At 38.8% G+C, this 23,364-nt stretch overlaps 1 protein-coding gene across 46 annotated transcripts in view; it reads left to right on the top strand.

The window, feature by feature from the left end:
- LOC137489979 (uncharacterized) overlaps positions 1 to 23,364 on the top strand; it is a 656,302-nt gene that overhangs the window by 40,280 nt on the left and 592,658 nt on the right. For 2 of the 46 annotated variants that reach the window (XR_012405539.1, XR_012405524.1), the window contains exon 1: positions 4,117 to 4,304. The exons of 42 other annotated variants lie outside the window; for them this stretch is intronic. The gene's annotated coding sequence lies outside the window, so the exon portion shown is untranslated. Of the gene's footprint in view, positions 1 to 4,116; positions 4,305 to 23,364 lie in introns of those variants that run through there. 2 more of the 46 variants (XR_012405531.1, XR_012405532.1) reach the window with 2 other exon arrangements.

The following is a 23,364-nucleotide window of genomic DNA, read 5'->3' as shown; positions in this document are numbered from 1 at the left end:
TAATTTAGTTTGAGGCAAACCACAGCTTTTACATTAGCATTCAGATGATCCTTCAGAAATTGTTCTTCAATTCTGTTTTGCTGCTCCGAACACAAATATCAATGCTAAAATAGTGCTATGCAGTGGTCCCTTTCTATAATGCGGTTCACTTTTCGCAGCCTTGCAGTTTCGCGGATTTTTATCATGCAATTTGACATGATTTTTTCTACAGTGCATTATGTTCTTCTTCCTGATTAGTGCATTGTGTTCTGTGTCCAGACTGGCTGTAGACCATTGTCAATTAATCTCTTCCATGCCCTGTCTACAGTATAGAATGTGTTCAGCTTGCCAGATTTACATTTATCTTCGATTGCTAGCAGTGTCACTCTGAAGTGCTGTACTGTATGTTCAGTGTTGGGGAGGTTACTTTGGAAATGTAATAGATTACATATTACAAATTACCCTATTTAAAAAGTAATAAGTAGTGTACCTTTTCAATTACTTTATAAAAGTAAAGTAACTGATTACATCTGATTACTTTTTCGTTACTTTTAAATTTCTAATAGATATTTTCCATTAAATCATTTTCAAGCATTTATACCAGGTGTGACCTTACAGTAGCTCTGTTTACTGTTAGAATTTCAAAATCTTACATCACTTGAATTAAGATTATATTAATTTAATTGTAAAGTACAGCCACCACGAAACCAGACCTTATAACAAATTGTTTACTGTTGTTAAAAAATCTAAATTTTAGTTAGTTGTGCGGAGTAATTTTTGTGGCGTTTGCAATAAAAAATACATCTAAGCTATTTTTAAATTTTTTATTTTTAAATCTAAGCAACTTAAATTCAAGTCAATCATATATATATATATATATATATATATATATATATATATATATATATATATATATATATATATATATATATATATATATATATCGTAGTAATATCAGCATCCGTTCAGCCTCTTTTACCCTTTGTGTATTACTCCGCCTAAATACTGCCAGCAACAAGCAGACACCACAGTTACTGCTGTTAGACAACCAAATATACTTTTGAGGCTTTTAGTCGAGAATGTAGTTGTTTAGAATGCAACTAGGCAGTTTATTTGCAAGATAAGTGCCTATTTTAAAATATTTACAATTTCTGAGAGACAGCTCGTCGGCGACAGTTGACGTTTTCTATCTACAAGATGGCGTCAGAACCGCATAATAAGCTCTTACGATTAAAAGATATAACAGTCTGATCTAATATTAAACTGGTAAGCACACCTGCCAACACTTTTGTTTTTCATAGGAGTATCCCATATTTCACACCAGTCTCCCGCAAACATCCCATTTTTATTTCTTTCTAAAAAAACTCCTGTAATTTCACCCACCTCCCTCTTTGGTACAGTCTGTTAACTAAACACCCCCGGATTGCCAACTTTGGCACAGTACCCGATCAAAGCGGCCACCTAAAACTCATTGCATCCTGTTCTCAACCTCACTGCTACTTGTGTGATATAGAGTCCCTCAGTCATCTTTCCATCAAGCAAATTTCTTATTTTAGACTAATTGGTTGGTGGCATTACCGACGAGAGGTGGCAGTAACGCACCAAAAAGTTTGTTGTCAACCACCGAAAAGCAGGTAGAAGAAGAAATCGTCATTCTCGTTTTGTTTTTTTTTATCGGCTAGACACTGGCCTCACAGTGAATGTCGGTGCCGTCACTTATTGATCTGCGATTGGTAAATGTAGTGTGTGTGGACACTACTGCGCTATTTAACTAAAGAAAAAAAGCTTTGCTACTGAAAAGCTTTTTAATTTAAAAAGTAGGGATTCTACCGCCATGCTACTGAGAAATGTAGTTGTAGCAGAATAGCACCGCTTTAATAAATGGCCTTAGCAGAAGGCATCGTGCATATCAAAAACAAGCAAAGCAGCAGATTATTATTATTCAACATATGCCAGATTTTTAAGTAAAATTTTTAGATGCAACCCCATTTGTAATCTTTAACATTTTCATTAGTAACTGTAAATTAATTACACATTTTTTCTAAGTAACTATTGAATTACAGTTACATTTATTTTGTAATTAAATTACGTAACGCCGTTACATGTAGTTACTCCCCAACACTGTGTATATCTGCTGGTTTTCTCCCCATAATGTCGACGAAACACTCTTCACTGTCAAAGGCAACTGTAGTATCACTCAAAAGGCAAAGGAAGATGCTCACCATCGCACAAATAGTTGGACATGCTAAAGGAAGGTAGAGGTTACGCGGCTGTAGAGTGCCATTACGGAATAAATAAATGAAGATCAAATGGTTTTGATCTTTGGTTTCATTTTCTAATACTGGACTTTTCTTCCACAAAGATTTGAACTTTCACAGTTTTTAAACATGAAGGGTAGTAAGTTTTTATAACCTTAAAACATCTATAATAATTGTGAAAATTAAAGCTGACTACTTCACGTATTTTGCCTATTGCGGGTTATTTTTAAAACGTAACTCCCGCAAATAACGAAGGACTGCTGTATTAACATTTTAGTGCAAACCACTCTACATTATTTCATTATTCTTTGATAAATAATACAGACATTTTGGTAATAATATTTTTGTCACTTCTGGTCAATTTAACATGCCCTTTCTTGCAAAAAACAATCTTACTGACCCCACAGTAAGTGTACGTTAATACATATATGTGGAGTGATTCATGTCCTGTTAACCTTTTCCAAGTAAAAGACATCAAAAATAGCCTTCCCCCACCATTCTCTCAACCTATCAAAGTGCCTAACAGTATAAAGTACCCCCATATCTCAACGTCTTAGTCTTCCCATTTTCTCGAATGGAAATTCAAGCCATGTCCTCCAGCAGGGGTCAGATTCAAGATCAATGCTTTCCAACTCAAGCCACTGCACAATTGTGTTCAGTACTCCGCAGAACATCCAGAGGATTGAAACGTGCCTCGAACAGATATCATCTATCCTGACAGCAGAGCAAAGTAGCATTAGCTTACACACCGTAACCCAGACCCTCCACATGTGGCTTCTCAAAGCCTTTAACATATAAGTTACATCAAGCGCTACATGAAATGCTAATGCCACGCTGTCCATCATCAGAAAGGTGAACTCTTGCAACCGGAGCGTTTTATTGCAGCGTTATTCATTTCATATTCTGTCAGCGTTGGTTATTTAACAGTCCAGGGCTTTCTCCTGACCCAGATCTCTTTAACCTCCGGGATTAACTCTTGAGATGGAGTATGTACGCACTGTTTCTGTTTTTAAGAACTGTTCGGCATGCAGTTTGACCTTATCAAAAGCGATACGTTCATCTTAGGGAGTCCGTGTATGAGCGTTAAGGGAGAAGTGAATAAAATGACTTACAAAAAACTGATTTTCTGAGCTTCTTTGCAATGCTGGAATGATTCGGAGAGAGAGGGAGGAATGAAAGTACTCTATCCCTGCTCTGTGGAGACCAGACTCTGTTTGGAGGTCTGTGGTTAAACCCTTTGCCTCTCTCGCTTATCAGCTTAAACTATTGACAGCCATTTTCACTGCACACACCAAATAGGATTAACAGTCTAGAGAGGAAAGAGGCGGCCGACTACACAGTCGCACCAACAGTCCTTTTCTCTCTCGCTGCCATAATACATCTATTCAGAAACATGAATAACGTGCTGTTATCAGAGTCCCTTTCATATCTGCACACTTGGAAATTCTGGAGTCTAAAACCACCGGAGGTTTTTTCCGAGGACGAGGAGGAGCAGAATTGAAGCCTCTTACACAATGCTGTGTGTTTTAAGATCGGGTACCTAATCAGATCCACAAATCCTAAGCAAACATCATTTATGTCAGTCAACTGCGCGGATGAACTAATGATAGACTGTTAAACGGGAAGTGATGGATTCTGACAAGGCTGTGTTAGGGCAGCTTCCCTTAATAAACTCCATGTAAACATCATGGAAATTAGTCGATAAATAATTGAAGACCAATTCATAAGTCATTTGAATCCGGTTAACAAGGAAGCGAGATGAAAAACCGAGCCAGCAGGAGGAGCTCTTGATACGTGCAACACTGCAGCAAATGAGCGAGCGAGAGAGAGGCAGAAGGAAAGCAAGAGAGGCACTTCCAAGAAATGAGTGCTAAAAGCTGTTTTGAAAGAAGACACCCTCCCTTATCGGAGAGGTTTCGTATGCAGCGGCTTTAGAGAACGGTCTGGGTGTTGTTCACAGCCTTTTGCTCTGGGTGTGCATGAGAGAGAGAGAGACAGAAGAGAGAGGAAGACAGGCAAAGGGTAAAAGCAGATACATGTCTGTGGCCATTTCTCTGCAATATAAGAGTAAGAACAATTGAGTTTGTGATTTGAGAGTTTGTTTGTGTCCGAGCGAAAGAGAGTCTCCTGTGTTGTGTGTGTGTGTGTTTGTGGTTAGTGGTCAGTCGGCTATAACAAGGCAATTCTTTCTCAGTGTGTGGGCAAATCGTTACAGAACCCCCACGTACAGCAACTGCACAGATAAACACCAGCAGAATCCCCGAAAAACACACACCCACACTCAAATTAGAAACACACAAGGCCACCTATGAGTAGCGTCAACTTCTTTACAAACTTTCCTCCACTCCGCTGAACCACTGGACCTACTGTTTGTCAGCTTTCGTTCTACTTGTATTTGTTAATTTTTACTGTCTGCCGTTGTCTGTCTGCCTTCCTGTTCAACATGCTGTCTGTCATTTTATTCATCGCTCTGTCTGTTTTTCGTTTCATCTGTCTGTTGTTCTGTCTATCATTATGTCTGTCTGTTTGTAATTCTCTCTGGCCGCCACATGTCTAACATTCTTTCTGTCTGTCAGTTTTTCTACCTGTCTGTCATTCTATTCCATCTGTCTGTTGTTCTGTCTAATGTTCTGTTGGTCTGTTTGTAATTCTCTCTGTCTGTCTGTCTGTCTGTCTGTCTGTCTGTCTGTCTGTCTGTCTGTCTGTCTGACATTCGGTCCAACACTCTGTCAACACTGTCTGTTTTTTAACCTGTCTGTCAATTTATTAATCATTTTATCTGTCTATTATTCTGTCTATTGTTATAATCGTCTGTTTGTCATTCCATCTATCTTATCATATTGCTTGTCAGTTTTATTCTCTGTCTGTCTGTCTGTCTGTCTGTCTGTCTGTCTGTCTGTCTGTCTGTCTGTCTGTTTGTCTGTCTGTCTGTCTGTCTGTCTGCCATCATTACCAAGATTCTGTCTGTCAGTTTTTCTTCCTGTCTATCATTCTGTCTGTTTGTCTTTCCATTTGTCTGTTGTTCTGTCTATCATTATGTCTTTGTAATTTTTTCTGGCCACCACGTTTTTCTGCCTGTCTTTCTGTCTGATGTGTTATTTATCATACTCTCTGGTTGTTTTCCCATCTGTCTATTGTTCTTTCCATCATTTTGTTTGTCAGTTTGTATTCTCTCTGTCTGTCTGCCATCCCTTCCAACATTCTCTCTGTCAGCATTTCTACCTGTCTGTCTTTTGTTTTTTCTGTCACTCTTTATATCTGTTTGTTTGTAATTCTGTCTGTCTCTCTGCCATCTTGTCAAACATTCTGTCTGTTTGTCAGACCTGTCTGTCTTTTTGTTTGTCTTGTCATCTGTCTGTTCTGTCTATCATTGTCTGTCTGATTGTAATTCTCTCTCTGTCTGCCTGACATTCTGTCCAACATTCTGTCTGTCAGTATTTCAACCTGTCTGTCATTCTGTTAATCATTCCATCTGTTATTCTGTCTATCATTATAATCGTCTGTTTGTCATTCCATCTGTCTGTTATATTTTGCTTCTCTGTTTTATTCTCTGTCTGTCTGTCTGTCTGTCTGTCTGTCTGTCTGTCTGCCATCATTACCAAGATTCTGTCTGTCAGTTTTTCTACCTGTCTGTCTTTCTGTCTGTCGTTCCATTTATCATTCTGTAATTCTGTCTATCTCTCTGCCATCTTGTCAAACAATGTCTGTTTGTCTTTCTATCTGTCTGTTTTTCTGTCTATCATGATGTCTGTATGATTGCAATTAGTTCTTTGTCTCCCTGACATCCAGTCCAACGTTTCTACCTGTTTGTTATTCTGTCTATCATTATGTTTGTCAGTTTCTGGCTGTCTTTCTTTCTGTTTTCACTGTATTTAACATTGTCTGTTGTTCCATCTGTCTGTTGTTCTGTCTGTTCATTCATTCATTTTCTTTTCGGCTTAATCCCCTTATTAATCTGGGGTCGCCACAGCGGAATGAACCGCCAACTTATCCAGCATATGTTTTGTGCAGCGGATTCCCTTCCAGCCGCAACCCATCACTTGGAAACACCCATTCACACACATACATACACTACAAACAATTTTATCTTACCCAATTCACCTATACCGCATGTCTTTGGACTTGTGGGGGAAACCGGAGCACCCGGAGGAAACCCACGTGATCACAGGGAGAACATACATCAGCTGCCATTTATGTGTGAGAACAACTTCACACATAAATGGCAGCTGACCCAGCCGAGGCTCAAACCAGCAACCTTTTTGCTGTAAGGCTACAGCGCTACCCACTGTGCCACCACGTCTCCCTCTGTCTGTTACATCTGTCTGTTTGTAATTCTCTCTATCTCTCTGCTATTCTGTCCAATATTATATCTGTTTGTCTGTCCGTTGTTCTATCATTATGCCGCTCTGTTTGTAAATCTCTCTGTCGGTCGTTCTAGTAATAATTATGTCTGTCTATCTGTCTGTCTTTCTGTCTATTGTTATTTCTGTCTGTTTGTAATTCTCTCTATCTTTATTCCGTCCTATCCAACATTCTGTTATCAGTTTTTCTACCTGTCTGTTGTTCTATTCATCATTCTGTCTCTTTGTTGTCCCAGCTGTCTGTTGTTCTGTCTGGTATTCTGTCTATCTGTATGTAATTCTTACTTCCATCCTGTCCAAATTGGTGTCTATTTTTCTACCTGTCTGTCATTATATTTATCATTCTGTCTTTGTCATTCCAACTGTCTTTTATTCTGTCTTTCATTATGCCTGTCTGTTTGTAATTCATGTCAGTGTTTCTATCAGTCATCGCAACATCCAACAATTCTTTTATCCTTTTTTCCTTTATTAGAAAAGGACAATATTTAAGACAGGAAGTGCAGTTGGAGAGAGAGAGGGAGGAATGGATTGGCAAAGGTTTGTGAGTCAGGGCTCGAACTCAGCATGCACAAAGTTCAATCGGGCTATATGTCAGTGCATTCCTCACAATCAGTGTCAATATCCAACATGTTCTTGTTCTTTTTTTTAGTGTAAGAGCGATGGTCATTCAGTCTGTTCTGCCAGTTGTTTCATTCATTCATTCATTCATTCATTCATTCATTCATTCATTCATTCATTCATCCATCTTGTGATAACATGTGCTCTTTGTTTTCCTGTCATCTATGTATATGTCTGTCCACTGTTTTGCCTGCTGTTCTATCACTCTTTCTGCATGCCATTTTATCATCCTTTGTTGTTCTGCTTTTCTCCCTTTTTTCCATTCTGTGAGCATTCTGTCTGTTCTCTTTATCTGTCTGTCTGCCATTCTGTCTAACATTATTTGAGCCTGTCAGTTTTTCTAATACATCGTTTGTTGTTCTCTCAGACATTTTTTCTTTGTTGTTGTTCTTTCTATCATTGTTCATCATTTAGTCTTTGTTTCCCTTTTTTTCTGTCAATGTCTGTTTGTTTTTCATTCTAGTCTAGCCATCATCATGTTCGTTTGCTATTCTGTTATTCTGTTATTTTTCCTGTCTATTGTTCTGTCTGACTGTCTGTTAGTCCATCTTTCTGCTGTTTTCTTTTACTGTCTGGGATTCTCTGTTCTGTCCATTCTATCTGTGGGTTGTCATTCTACCTTTTAGGGTTTTTTTCTGTCACGTATCATTTTTTTCTGTCATTCTTTGTTGTTCTGTCTGTCTGCCTGTCTAGCTGTCATTCAGTTTTTCTTTCTGTCTGCCTTTCTAACTATTGCTCTGTCTGTCATTTTGTCATTCAGTCTATCTTTGTATGTTTGGTTCTGTCTGTTGTTCTATCTATCTATTCATCCATCCATCCATCCATCCATCCATCCATCCATCCATCCATCCCAAGTTGTGAAAAGTCATTTCCGGGTGAGACAGAGATGACTTGCGGGAGGTTGCGGGTAAGTGGGCTCTTTAAGGGGGTGGGCGAGTGGGTTTTGCATCGAAGTATCTGAAGAGCGGTGGGGGCATGTGCGCTCGGTGTACCTAAAAAGTGGTGTGGGTGAGTTCGGTGCGATGTACCTAAAGAGCGGTGGGGGGTGAGTTGGGCGCGACGTACCTGAAGAGCGATGGGGGTGAGTTGGGTGCGACGTACCTGAAGAGCGGTGGGGGTGCGTTGGGTGCGAGGTACCTGAAGAGCGGTGGGAGTGGGTTGGGCGCGATGTACCCGAAGAGCGGTAGGAGTGGGTTGGGCGCTATGTACCCGAAGAGCAGTGGGGATGCGTTGGGTGCGACATACCTGAAGAGCGGTGGGAGTGGGTTGGGCGCGATGTACCCGAAGAGCGGTGGGGATGCGTTGGGTGCGACGTACCTGAAGAGCGGTGGGAGTGGGTAGGGCGCGATGTACCCGAAGAGCGGTGGGGATGCGTTGGGCACGACGTACCTCAAAAGCGGTGGGGGTGGGTTGGGCGCAATGTACCTGAATAACGGTGGGGGTGGGTTGGGCGCCACATACATGAAGAGCGATGTCGGTGAGTTGGCCGGGACGTACCTGAAGAGCAGTGGGGGAGGGTTGGGCGCGACGTACCTGACATATTTAAGGACCCGCATCTGGAAGTTTCTATGCTTTTGCGGTAGAATCCCGGAACTTTCGGGAAATTTGGGATGTCTGCTATCTATCTATCTATCTATCTATCTATCTATCTATCTATCTGTCTGTCTGTCTGTCTGTCTGTCTGTCTGTCTGTCTGTCTGTCTGTCTGTCTGTCTGTCTGTCCATATGTCCAGTCTATCATTCTATTGATCTATCTATTGATCTATCTGTTTATTGTTCTATTTATCTATTGTTTGTTCTTTGTTTTGTTCATTGTTTTGTTCATTAAATCTATTAGTTTGTCTGTTTGACTGTCTATCTATTGTTTTGTCTATCCAACTATCGTTCGTTTATTCATCGTTTTGTCTGTCCATCCATCCATCCAGCCATCCATCCATCCATCCATCCATCCATCCATCCATCCATCCATCCATCCATCCATCCATCCATCCATCCATCCATCCATCCATCCATCGTTTTGTTTTTCTATCCATTCATCCATTCCATCATTCTATCCATCCATCCGTTCTATAATTCTATTCATCCATCTTTTGCTATTCTATCCATTTATCCATCGGTTTATCTTTGTCTGTCTGTCTGAATCTATCTGTTCGTCTTAGTTTATGTGATGGATAGAGTGAGATATTGTTAGGAGGGAATTTAAGAGTAAAATAAAATAAATCATAGTAAAATAATCTTAAATAATATGTTTGATGTAGTGTTTTTGGGATGTAGTGTTACAGTAAACATCTCTCTCTCACACACTTCCACTTTCTGTGCACTTTAATGCAGGCTTTGTAGGCTGTGTGTGTTTGTGTCCATACCCTTGGCTGTTCCTGTCTCATTTTAAAGGGAATTCAAACAAACCCAGTGATAAATGGACTACATATGGCAGCCATCAATCCTGTCACTGACTACAACTCCCAGAGTGCAACGCATCACTGGTGCGAAGCAGGAGATTACATGCTCTGTAGATCCAGGCACTTAATTACAGTATTGCACTGCAGCTGACAGACAGGCTTGGACCCACCGGACTAATACCTACAAGAGCCTGCTAATAGTTTACCTACCAAATTGACTACAGTTACCTGTTGGGCTGTTTCCCACAAGCTGCAGTATGCACACTTCATATTAATGTAATACCATCAAGAGCTCCACAGTCACTTCCTGCATCCAAATTAAGACCAAGTGTATTCAGAATGGCATGCTGGTTATGATTATTGACAGGAAGTATGTCGAAGGTAAGCCGTGCACAGTATGCAAATGTTGTATGCATAAAATATCGATACGGGCAATACTTGCCGGTGCATACTTTATATCCAAAGCACAGTGTTGAATATAGCTTGCTAAAATTCAAGTTGACTTGAATGATATTCTGTTTCCATTATTAGCAATTAACTTTAACCAACCAATCAACATTAACTGATTATATCTCTCTTCTAGTTGTTAACTGGATGACTCCCACTTTATTAGAGTTAAAGCGTAATGACATTTTGAGAACTGCTTTTTGCATATGCATATTCAACAAAACTTTGTCATATATATATATATATATATGCAGTTTGGATTTTTTTAAAAACATTTTAAGGTCAATAATATCAGCCCCTTTCAGCTTTATATTTTTTCGATAGTCTACAGAACAAACCATCGTTATACAATAACTTGCCTAATTACCCTATCCTGCCTAGTTAACCTAATTAACCTAGTTAAGCCTTTTAAATGTCCGTTTAAGCTGTATAAAAGTGTCTTGAAAAAAATCTAGTAAAATATTTTGTACTGTCATCATGACAAAAATAAAACAAATCAGCTATTAGAAATAAGCTATTAAAACTATTATGTTTAGAAACGTGTTGAAAAAAATCTTCTCTCCCTTAAACAGAAGTTGGGGAAAAAATAATTCAGGGGGGCAATAATTCTGAGTTTAACTGCATATATTAAGGCTGCATGATATTGGAAAAAAATGACATTGTGTTATTTTGTTTTTCTGCTATATATATTGTGATATGTATATAATTACACAAGATGACTATTTGGAAAAATCACATATTTACATTGATTGTGATGATTTTGTTGCGGGGTGTATCTGCATAAAATAAACAAAATTATACAAAAATACACAAAATAATATAATTTAAAGCACATATGGAAGCAATAGAACAAAGTTATAAATTAAATAAACAACGCTATAGTTTTCAGTGGAGTCCAACATTATTTATCAAATGTAAAATAACAGTACCTTCATTGTATAACTATATAATCCCAATTATCAAACCTAATCGATTTATTTGTTAAAGCTGTAAACTTTGTCGTGTCCAAATGGTTCTATTGACATCCTGCAATACGACTTTTGCAGGTTTGCACATTGGAGTCTGTAAGGGTAATTAGGTAATTTACTGTATAATGATGGTTTGTTTTTTAGACTATGGAAAAAATATATATAGCTTGTTGGGGCTAATAATTTTGATGCTAATTTTTTTTTTTTTTTTAATTTAAAGCTGCTTTTAATCTAGCCAAAATAAAACAAATAAAACTTTTTCCAGAAGAAAAAAAATATTTTCAGACATCAGAAAAGATTATCAGAAAATGTCCTTATTCTGTTAAACATCATTTGGCAAATATTTAAAACAGAAAAAAAATCAAAGGGGGTTGATAATTTTGACTTAAACTCATTCATTCTTTCTATCATTCATTTTCTTGTCGGCTTAATCCCTTTATTAAACCGGGATCGCCACAGCGGAATAATCTGCCAACTTTATAAATATAACATAAACCGGTTGTAACATGATGCTTGAAGAAACATACATGTTTTATTGTTTCATATTATTATACATTCTGGCTAAAATAGCCTCACAAGTAGAATATATTAATTACCTTTATATATCTTATATATTAAAAGATTACAAATTTCTGTAATTATTTAAACTGATTTTACATTGTAAGATTCATTCTGAGGGAACAGGTTTGAGGGTCTGTGTGCAAGGGACAGAATCAGTATCCAATGTAATGCAAATTATAAGTGCTATAAGCACATCAGATCTGACTGCCTAGGTGTGAAATACAGTATCATGCCTCCAAAGAAATGCTTATTGTCAGTTCAACAAGAAAGACTTTTTAGGAGGCAGATAAACGTTTTAACATTTATTGTGAATTGTTTGGATAAATGTAATTTTATTATTGTCCTTTTATAAAGTCCTTTGGCATAAGCCCCATCTATAGTGCAAAACTCTGGATGAGCTAGCGGATCCTGCCTGAAGATGAGGGCAGGGCGAAGCCAACCCCCGAGAGGAGACAAGGCCGGGTTGTTGGTGGTGGGGAGGATGAAGAAAAACTTCCGCAACGACACCAGAGTACAGCGAAACAGATGGGCTTATATGTAGTGTGGTTGGTCGTTGACGAGATAATTATGGATGACGTGACATACCAGTCTTCCTGGCAGACCTATTGCTAAAGCTTTCATTTCCAGCCCAAAAAACAAGATTTGTGTACTAAATCTGTAATGCAGAGTGCTAGCTGCAGTAGTACTGGGATTTTTCAATGAACGCCACAGCGACTGCCAGTTCTTATTATGCTTTGAAGATACCTTAAAATCCTCCTGGTTTTGTCTCTTCCTCAAATTCACAACAATATGTAATTATTTATGTAAAAAACAGCAATACAATCAGTAGTTATCACATTTACCCTTACACTGCAACATTAAATGTCTAAAACCCAGTCATTCCAATATGATTATGCAAGTTCAGGAGTTCTACATTATGTATGTGAAACATTTTGTTGACTTCAAGTTCGTCCTGCAAACTCTCTGCATTTGTTTACCAACAGAAAAGTCCAAATTCTAAGCGAAATATCAAAAGATGCAGTATACCCTACATTACACAATACACCAGTATTCCCTTTAACACAATCTTGCTTTGGCAGAACAGTGGAGAAGGGAAATGGATATTGGTAACTGTCATGACAGGAGCATGACAGTGTAACCCTGCCTAATGTTACAGTCTGCTTTCGGCAGATGTTTTAACAAAAGCTTCTGACCCATTTAAGCAAAGAAGAAAGTATTTAGATAAACCAGAGAAGACACATTTCATTCTGTCTTCTTCTGAGAGTTGTGAACATCAGGCTGCCTCACTGACACCAATGCGATTTGCTTGAATGAAATGACAGATGAAACCGAACAAACCACTTGAGAAGAATCAGATGTTTATGCAAGTTTAATGGTATGAACTACAAATGGCAAACAAATCTGTCTCAGAATATCCAATCAAGCAATTAAACTATTTGCATATATTCACTTTTTATGCGAGTGACATTTAGATAACATTAAAGGGACTTTTCACTCCAAAAAAAGGTCAATTTACCCTCAGGTAGATCCAAATCTGTATGAGTATCTGTTTGTATATAACACAAATATAACACAAAACTAGTAGTCATTGACATCCATAGTATAAAGAAAATGTACCGTGGAAGTCAATATCTGCTGTTTTTCTAACGTTCTTCAAAATCGTCAGTGCACATGGTGGTATATAAGGGATTTAATCTTTGAATTGCTTTGGTTCAGTCTATCTTTGTGTGAAGTGCACTTTATTTTTCTTTCTCGTGTAAGAGTTTGTTACACCTGTCAAATTGAGCCGGATGGAATTTCTGTTCAGTAGAAAAGAAGGTCACTGTTCTCATCTAACCTTCTACCATGCCGGATACACTGAATGAATATGTGTGTGTGAGCATGTACTGTATAGTACATGTCTTTGTCTTTCATAATTGCCAGATTGTACTTTGTATTTTGTAATTGCCATGTTGTGGATTGTCCAATCTCAGTGGATTTATCTCGGTTTCCTCTTTACTGTTAGAGCAATCATTACTTTTGTGAGAGGATAATTTAGTGAGGTGTGTGTGTATGTATGTATGTATAAATATATATATATATATATAATAACATTGATGGTGGCTTAGCATTGTCACTTCACTCGTTCGAGTCCCAGCTGGGTCAGTTGGCATTTCTGTGTGGAGTTTGCATGCCCCCGTGTTTTATGTGTGTGCATGAGAGTGTATGGATGTTTCCCGCTACTGGGTTGCTGCTGGAAGGACATTCGCTGTGTAAAACATATGCTTTTGGTGGTTTATTCTGCTGTGGTGACCCCCGATGAACAAAGGGACTAAGCCGAAGGAAAATGAATGAATGAATGAATTAAATAATAAGATTGTTTTGCCATTGTTTTAAACGAGTAAAGGTGTGGTCACACTATAGTTTGAGCTTGTGAAATGCTGCAGTACGGCGCTGCGAAAATGTGCAGGGTTAAACAAGACGATTAGACATAAAAAAAAAAACATTTTAAATTTTTGTCCAGAGAGGTCATGTTTTTTTACTCGATTGGTCTCGCTCTCACACAGTCGAGTGATGCAGTTTCACAGGTCAGAGTTCACCAAGCTTGAACTTTGCAACACAGTGAAGTCACTTGTCGCTTGTCGCACGAACTTGCGTTTCCGGTCTGACCCATTCGTGTGCGTATGAACAGAAGTCTATGGGGAGAAAAGTCCAGTGTGACCGCAGCTTTAATTGTAAATATCGAGTAATTACATATGTATTTTTAATTAAAAGAGTTTTTTTTTTTGTTTTGTAATAACTTATTATTATTATTTATTTGTTTATTTATTTATTTTTATTTTAAAAACAACACCATTACAAAGTTTGGAGTTGGCAAGATTTTCAAAAATCTGTAATGTTCTCTGTGACTGCATTAAAATCTGTTTTATTATGAACGCTCATAGTTTAATACAGCTATTTCTATTTTTATCTGTTTTAAATTGTAATTTATTCATGCCTTGGCAGACCTTGTTTTCCTTCAGTTGCCTGGATAGCGTGATCCTTTTTTTGGTACTCAGAAAAAAGAAAACAGTTGTGAAAAAACAATAACTGTGGGGCTCAATATGATTGTGGAAGGATTGATAAATTAATGTTTTTAAATATTCTAAATATATTTACTGATCTTTTTGATTTAAAGAAATGCATGCTTTTAAAGGAATTTGATGCACTGTTGAAAACATTATTTATAAATGTTCATAAAAAATAATGAGAAATAATGAAATACAATGAGATGCATTTTTTTGTCAAAAAAGTTTTATTGAAGTCACAGATTCAGAAAGAGAAGGATTCTCTGTTTATATATTTTGTTCGCATATAACATAGGCAAAGCAAAAAAAAGTAATAAATAAATCATTTATTAATTTTCTTTTTGGCTTAGTCTCTTTATTAATCAATGGAATGAGCGGCCAACTTATCCAGCATATGTTTTACTCAGCGGATGCCCTTCCAGCTGCAACCCAGCACTGGGAAACATCCATGCACACTCGTTCACACACATACACTACAGACAATTTTAGCTCACCCATTTCATCTATACTGCATGTGTTTGGACTTGTGGGGAAACCGGAGCACCCGGAGGAAACCCACGCAAACACAAGGAGAACATGCAAACTTCACACAGAAACACAGGGCTCAAACCAGCGACCTTCTTGCTGTAAGGCAATTGTGCTACCCACTGTGCCACCGTGCTGCTTATGAAAACCATAATAATAAATAAATAAAAAAAATCACCCACATAACCAGCCAACTTGTTACAAAGACCTGTTTGAACAACAGAGTATGATGACAGAGAATATTAAAACATTACAGAAATGATGTATTATTCCACAAGGTTTTTTCAAGGTAACAGATAAAAGGATTCCAGATTTTGTCAAATTGTTTAAGTTTTCTTTTTAAATAGTATCTAATTCCCTCCAAATGTGCCACAGACATATCACCCTGCAGCCCAAGACTGGTTACTCTCTGAAGCTAAGCGGGGCTGAGCCTGGTCAGTAACGGGATGGGAGACCACAAGGGAAAGCTAGGTTACTGTTGGAATTGGTGTTAGAGAGGCCAGCAGGGGGCGCTTAACCTGCGGTCTATGTGAGTCCTAATGCCCCAGTAAAAAGTGAGGAAGACACTATACTGTCAGTGGGTGCCGTCTTTCAGATGAGAGGTTAAACTGACTTTCTGTGGTCATTAAGAATTCCATGGCTCGTAAAGAGTAGGGGTGTAACCCCGGTTTCCTGGCCAAAGTCCCTCAATCGACCCTTACGATCATGGCCTCCCAATCATCCCCATCCACTAAATTGGCTCTATCACTGATGTACTGGCGCCATTGTCCTGTGGCTGCCGTTGCATAATCCAAGTGAATGCTGCACACTAGTGGTGGTGTGGAGAGAACCCCCGCATGATTGTAAAGCGCTTTGGGTCTATAGCCATACACAATAAATGTGCTATATAAATACACAATACATTACATGTAACATGGTAATTTCTCCAAGCCACAGTTTACATGTAGGGGATTCCTTTTTTTTCCCCCAAAACAATAGCAGTAGCTTCTTGGCAGTAGTTAAACAGCATGAGAACAATTTATGTTGTGTATTTGACAACAAATGCATTTGTTCAGAGAATCTCAGAATGAAATGCATTGAATCCAGTTGTAATTGCAACTTCAACACCTCGGAAAGCACTTGAAAAATTTCATTCCACAAATTCTGCATCTTAGAACAAAAAATAAAGCAGATAAATCATCATTTGATGAATTACATTTGTCACAAAGAGGTGAAATATTTTGAAAGATTCTATTTAGTTTTTTTTTTTTGAATAATGGTACCTATGGATTATTTTAAACTGAATAAGACAATGTCTAGAATTAAACAGTGTTTATTAATATCCCCCAAACCAAATTGCCACATTTCTGCCGAAATTTTCTTTCCCAATTCCTTCCCAAATGAGATACATTTTAACTGAAGAAATTGGACTTATTACATTTTGAAATATCTTAAATATCAGTAATTATCATAATTGTTTACAAGTGACGAAAGGATGGAGCGTGAGATTGACAGGCGGATTGGTGCAGTGGCAGCAGTAATGCGGTCGATGTACCGGTCCGTTGTGGTAAAGAAGAAGCTAAGCCGAAAGGCAAAGCTCTTGATTTACAGGTCAATCTACCTTCCTACTCTCATCTATGGTCATGAGCTTTGGGTCATGACTGAAAGGACAAGATCTTGGATACAAGAAGTGGAAATGAGTTTCCTTCGCAGGGTGCACCCTCATTGACAGGGTGAAGAGCTCTGGCACACAGGATGAGCTCGAAGTAGAGCTGCTGCTCCACGACATTGAGAGAAGTCAGCTGAGGTGGCTTGGGCATCTGTTTCGGATGCCTCCAGGACGCCTACCTAAAGAGGGGATCCTGGCATGTCCCACCAGGAGGAGGCCTCGGGGAAGACCCAGGACAAGTTGGAGGGACTATGTCTCTCAACTGGCCTGGGAACACCTCAGGATCCCCCAGAGGAGCTGGGGGAAGTGTTTGGGGAGAGGGAAGTCTGGAGTTCTCTCCTAAGACTGTTGCCCCCGTGACCCGGCCCCGGATAAGCGAATGAAAAGGACATGACATGACATGACATATAACTTGTAATTTGTTGATCATTGCAAAGTAACCTCTGATATGTTCATGGTTGCTGTTTTTAGGTTTCAGTATAGATTTAAAAGCAACAAACATTATTGACTGATTATGCAAGAGAATGAAAGTAACAATCAATACAAGTTAGAAGAAAGGCTTTATTTTTGGTTGCCAGGAAGCTGGATATTCCTCTGCACATAACTGTAGGTGATCATACAGTAGGCTAGCACTGAAGAGGATAAATGTGTCTTTGTGGGAAATGGTTCCAATCAAAGTGACCTGAATTTGGTCTGGTCCTCTGATGTGGGGATGATGGGCGAAAAAAGGCAAAGGGAAAGTCATAAGAAGACACTAATGTCCCAGCTCTCAGCGAAAAGTAATGAATGCTGTTATAACTTTATTGCCCCAATTCTGGACTTGCTCAGACAAGAAAAAAAAGAGAGCAAAAATTCAATCAGTTCTGCCTGGTGAGTTCCTCTCCCACTTTGCAAGATTAAAAGATCCAATTCTCCCAACCCAGTCCAGCTCATCATACGCATCAGTCGTGTTTCGGGCGAGACGCGATGCGCTAAGATGCACAGGTCTGCTGGGGTTTCCAATGAGGAGAAAGTCATCCGTGTTTTCTTCCTCTGCGGGTCCACGTGAGAACAAGATTCCTGTCCTCTTGTCCAAGGACGGGGATAATTAAGCCTGGATAGTTTCCTCTCAAGCAAATGATAAAGTTGCAGACTAACATTCATTTACAGAAAGGACACCACATCTCTCTTTCACACTTTTTTTTTATATTCCTGTCACACTTTTTTTCCCCCCTTCCTCTTGCCTCTCGCTTCTCGTCTGGTCTCAGTGCACGGTTTTCTACCCACTAGATGAAGTGTTTTTAGGTGCTAAAAATAAAGCGCTCCAAAATCTACTGTCAGTCAGAGCACCCCGCAGCTTGCCAATCATGTATCCTAGCCAGTTTCTTTTTTCATGGCCTTATCTATTTCTTCAGGCTAAGCTAATGTGATATGTGTTTTTTTTCTTACCACTGCAGCAGTGAATGGCTTGGCCTTATATTAGTTCAGAAACCTATCGGGAGCAGTTGCTCAATGATTCCAGACTGTGTTTCTTACTTAAAGGTAGATGTGGATTTCACAATCCGTTGCTGTACTTCTGCACCAGTGCATTGTGTTTCAGTTCTAATAATGAGAGCAAAAGTGACTGCATTTCCCAGGACATTGTCACATTTTATTCGGTGGCATTGTAGGGATACTATGTGTAGGTTATTTGACGCCCTTGCAAAGGCTCAATGAGAGGCTATTTTCTGTTGTGTATTTTCCTCAGTGTTTTGATTTCTTCTCCTTTTCTAAGTGTGTTGGTGTGTATTCCATTGAGATGAATGGTAAATAGATTTTTTTAAAAGGCTTTTAGTAGTCTTTAAAGAGCCTTTCGATTGTGAGTACTGTTTAATAGTTGGAGTCCTTGGCCATTTAGTGGTACAACTGTCTTTTAATGCGCATAAAGACAAATGTGTGTTATTATTTTATAATATACCACAGTTTGTTCTGGTTCTCGAATCTGATTGGGTTACAGTATTGCCACATTAACCACTTCATCAATTGTATCACTGTTTGTTTTCATCATTCCTCATGGCCGATGGCTTAGAGTGCTTTCACACTAGTGTAACGGAAGCCAGCTAGTGTGTGCTGTGCAGGTAAACCTCACTCCTCTGACCTCTAAAGGTGCTCTAGCAACAGACACTATAGGCCATGGTCTTTAGCCTCCTTGTTAGACCAACCGACTCCCATGCGAAAGGTGGCCGGTTCAATGCCAGCTCGGAGCGGGTTGGGTGGCGTACGACCAGCGGGGTTACATTGGTGCTGTGACCTGGATGGGAGTGAGGTTTAGGAAGGTGAGTGTAACGGAGGCCAGCTAGTGTGTGCTGTGCAGATAAACCTCACTCCTCTGACCTCTAATGGTGCTCTAGCTATAGATGCTAGAGGCCATGGTCTTTAGCTTCCTTGTTAGAGCAACCGTCTTCCATGCGGAAGGTCGCTGGTTCGATACCAGCTCGGAGCGGGTAGGGTGGCGTACGACCAGCGGGGTTAAACTAGCACTTTTGGTTCGCACCCCAGGTTTTTTTGAAGTCAGAGTACGGTACGTTTACCTAGTGAAAACGTGTCTTCTGAACTCAGGTGCACACCCACGAACCGTACCCGAGTCGGCCTGAAAGAGGTGGTCTGCAGTATTCAAGATTCAAGAAAACTCTGGTCTGGTTCACTTCTGGTATGAATGTAATCGTACCAAATAATGGAAGTGAACCGCCAACAGTACAACAAACTGTCCTTTTCATAACGTTCATTTGTGTGTGTGTGTGCATCGGTGTATCACGTACCTTGGTGACAAGTGGGTCTGAGCCATGGCAATCACAGTGATAATGTCTGCTTGTCTCCTACAAAATAGCTTCTGCAGACATCATGTTATCTTCTGAATGTTTATAATATTTTTTGTGACAGATGGATACGAGCTGCTTTCTGTATGTCCAAAGCCAAAAGATTAAAAGCAGAACGTGTGGACGTCTTTCCATTTTGGCGCTTTTCTTTTCCTGTCCGTCACCTAGGCTCGAACCATTGACCTTCTTGCTGTGAGGTGAACATGCTACCCACTGTGCCACCGTGCAGCCATATGAGGCTTATTTATATTAAAAAAAAATGGATTTTTTTCAACAATTTTGAAAATATAAGCATATGAACACATAGAGAGCAGCCTTACCAGGGATACATCTACAATCTTCATTTGAAATCGCTGACATGTTTTTGTAGTGGTTAAAGACATTTAATTAATTTTGAATGCTAAGAATGCCAATTTTCACAGTTTCCCATGATCAATTAAAATTTTAATTAATTATGCATGTTCTGCAATTAAGTCTGCATGCATGTGGCCAGCTTGTCTTTAAAAGAATCCCTATGAATCCCTGCATTTAAACTGCAAGTGTACTGAATGAGGGAAAAAAGGAGGGTTCGATGACAGTACTGCATTAAACTTCGGTTTACAACATTAAATATAATTTTTAAACAGTTTGGGAGGGGTGGTTATTTTACCTATAAAAATCTTGTTTATATATTTAGCCAACGACAAACGTGCAGACCAAATGTTTATTTAAGTTAACCCTTATCTAATGTTTCAAAGTTTCAAATGTCATAATTTAGTCAACAGTATATTTTTAACACAGGCTCATTGAAAATACAGGCTTCAGACTACATTTTTGGTACTTGCAACGTAAAAAAAAGTTGCTCCAGGTACACTTTGTTTCCCGTTTGAGATAACTAGATGGCACTGTCGACACTTTTGTTTCAGTCTGTGTGTTGAATCCGAAACATCACCAGACCTAACCACAAGCGCAAGACTGTACAGCAAACTGACTATGGCAGAAAAATTTTACAGGTAAAGCAAATAAATTTGATTACAAATCATAGACACTGCTAAGTTGTTTTGTATTTATTTGGTGTACAATGAACTGCATAAAAATATACCTTTATTTGTTGATATTACATCCTTGTAAATATCAGTAGTGTGAAAATGACATTGTTAGTGTCATGTGAGGGACACTGAACAGCGGAGTTGAAGATCCACATGCAGCATTTATTAATAAGAATAGTCAGGCAGGCATAGGTCGATCACAGGAGCAAACGGGTACATACAGATAATCCAAAATCATGGTCACAAACAGGCGAATGGTCAGTACAGGCAGCAATAAATCATAATGTTTACAAACAGTATAACAAGACTCAACCCAGATGTGTGTGTGTGTGTGTGTGTGTGTGTGTGTGTGTGTACTGTATATATAGTCCTTGAATCAGTCCATAAATAGCTTCAGTGCTTGTAATCAGTGGAAAACAGAATCCGGTGTGTGCAAGGTGCATGTTGGGAGTTGCGATCCTTAAGGATTAGATCCCTGGAGGTTGTGACAGTTGGCATCATATGGTTCTTCAGGATCTATTTAATCTAGAAACTGCATTCAGACATGTGTTGAAGTAATTTTTTTTGTATCACTGGTAAAGCACATATTTGTAATGAGCCTGTGTTTTCTTTTTTACTATATGTCTTAGAAGTAATAATAATAAAAGTATTTGACTTGAGTTTATCATTACATTCCTATTACTTTTAAAACAACATTTAAATGCATCCATCTGCATGTAAAAGCTGTAGGTTTAGCTGACCTTTTTTTTTTCGCGAGTGGCTCTGGGCATCAGAAAATGCTGGTGCAACCGAATCCAACTTGATATTTGAGAGTGGAACAAAGCTCAAATGTCACATCATTCCCTAGTAATCATTTTCACGCTTTTTCCATCTATAAAACTTGCGTTGTTTCAGCATCTCTGCCTGCAAGAGAGCGAGAATAAGTGAGAATGAAATTTAGGTTGGAAAATGGGCGTGCTAAAGCATTTGAACTTTTAAATTGAAGCCAGATGAAGAGATGCTGTCTGCATTTTCCCAGAGTTAATGGGGCTCTGCTGCTTAACCTGTTGGTGGCTGTTATCTACGCTAAGATAAGTCATCTCCAAATTGCTATCTCTCCCTGGCATCCTGGTCCCTAGTAATCAGGGGCAATTTTGTGCATCTTCCAACGATTCCTTTTAAGTTCTTCAGATTGGAAGAAGGAGTGCTCGTACGTTTTAGAGGTAAATGCGGAGCACTAGGCCTCAATTTGCACAATCACTGTTGATTCTAATAGGCCCAAAGGTGCTGAAGGGCAGGAAATGCTACTTTTTTTTATTAGTTTTTGGAGATTTTGATCACGCCACAGACATTCACACATACTCTTCACTGGGTCAAGCTCTAGCCTGTGAGGCATAGATTGAAAGATCAAATGGAGTAGTTCAGTAGAGCACAAAGTGGCTGTGTGCTTTCTTTTCCTCTCTGGGACTGGATTGATTGTTTTTGTTGTCTCACAACTAAAGGGGGAAGATCGCTGTTCTGTGCTAGGCCTTCCTCAAGTGCCGACCAAAACAAGCCTAATACAGCGCTTCCACAGTCTACAAGCTACCTTTAGCTTTTGTAGAATGGTGGAGAAATCAATAGAGTGAATAGAGGAACCATTTAAGAGTATTGGCTACTTTCAGAGAGAATCTGGACTGACATAGACATCAGGAAGCATCAAGTGGACGTTGGCAGCAGATGTCAACATTGTGGCATCAATTAGTCTTAGATGGAGAAATCAATAATGTGAGTTTTCAGTTTAAATCAGAAAAAACACACTAGCCACTGGACCATTGAGAGATGATACTTTTTTAAAACCTGAAGTATGTGTGTGTTTGCTTTATTGTTTTTACCTGTGCTGCCAATTCTCCCAAGCTGCCTTCTGAGACTATTTTTCCTTTCTTTTTTTTTGTTAAGTTTTAAGAATTTCTCAACTTTCAAGATACCAAAATTCAACATTTTACTAGTTGATATGCTTGGACTCAAATCTTATCATACACAAAACTATATTTTGACTCTCATTTATATTTGACTTTTTACTATTAGAGCTGGGTGATAAAATCAGTATTGCTATTTATTGACCAAAAAAAAAAATTCAGTATAAAAAAGCTAAAAAAAGTTTCAGTATAAAGGCTATAGTTCTATTAAAATGTGGCTGCTGATGGTGCCTTGGAAGCAATGCCAATAAGCTTAGGGTGCAGGTTTTGTCATTTCCAATGGAGCCATGTGGCAATCGCGCATTTAAAAAAAAAAACTGACCTTTTCCGGATTTTGGAAGCGCATCACAATTCATGTAAGTAGAACTAACCAATCTGCTTCACACTTTGTATGGAATATACACATTTCTGTAAAAACGGCAGACTAATTACCTCAAATGAACACAGAGCATCCAAATACTACAGTGCTTTTTACTTTATTTTCAGAGCTGCAGAAATGGTTTGTTCATTTGTTATCCTCTGAGAAAATGATTGATGGTCGCTTTTAAGAGACGCCATAGAAAATGGTCAAGGAAACCACACACTTGTGCTTGCCACTTCAGGTCAGAATGAAAACACATGCGAAAATGAGTGCTGTTTAGCAGCAGTGAGGAAATAAAAAAGAATGCAAGGACGTCACCAGTATGTCACTCAATCTGTAAGAGTTTATTATAATTTTTATAGCATAGGGGTAATATAGTCATTCAACTTCACA

Source organism: Danio rerio, chromosome 1, assembly GCF_049306965.1.
Source record: "Danio rerio strain Tuebingen ecotype United States chromosome 1, GRCz12tu, whole genome shotgun sequence".
Lineage (NCBI taxonomy): Eukaryota > Metazoa > Chordata > Actinopteri > Cypriniformes > Danionidae > Danio > Danio rerio.
Note: the sequence above shows the minus strand (reverse complement) of the source record. Positions and strands in the feature narration are given on the sequence as shown.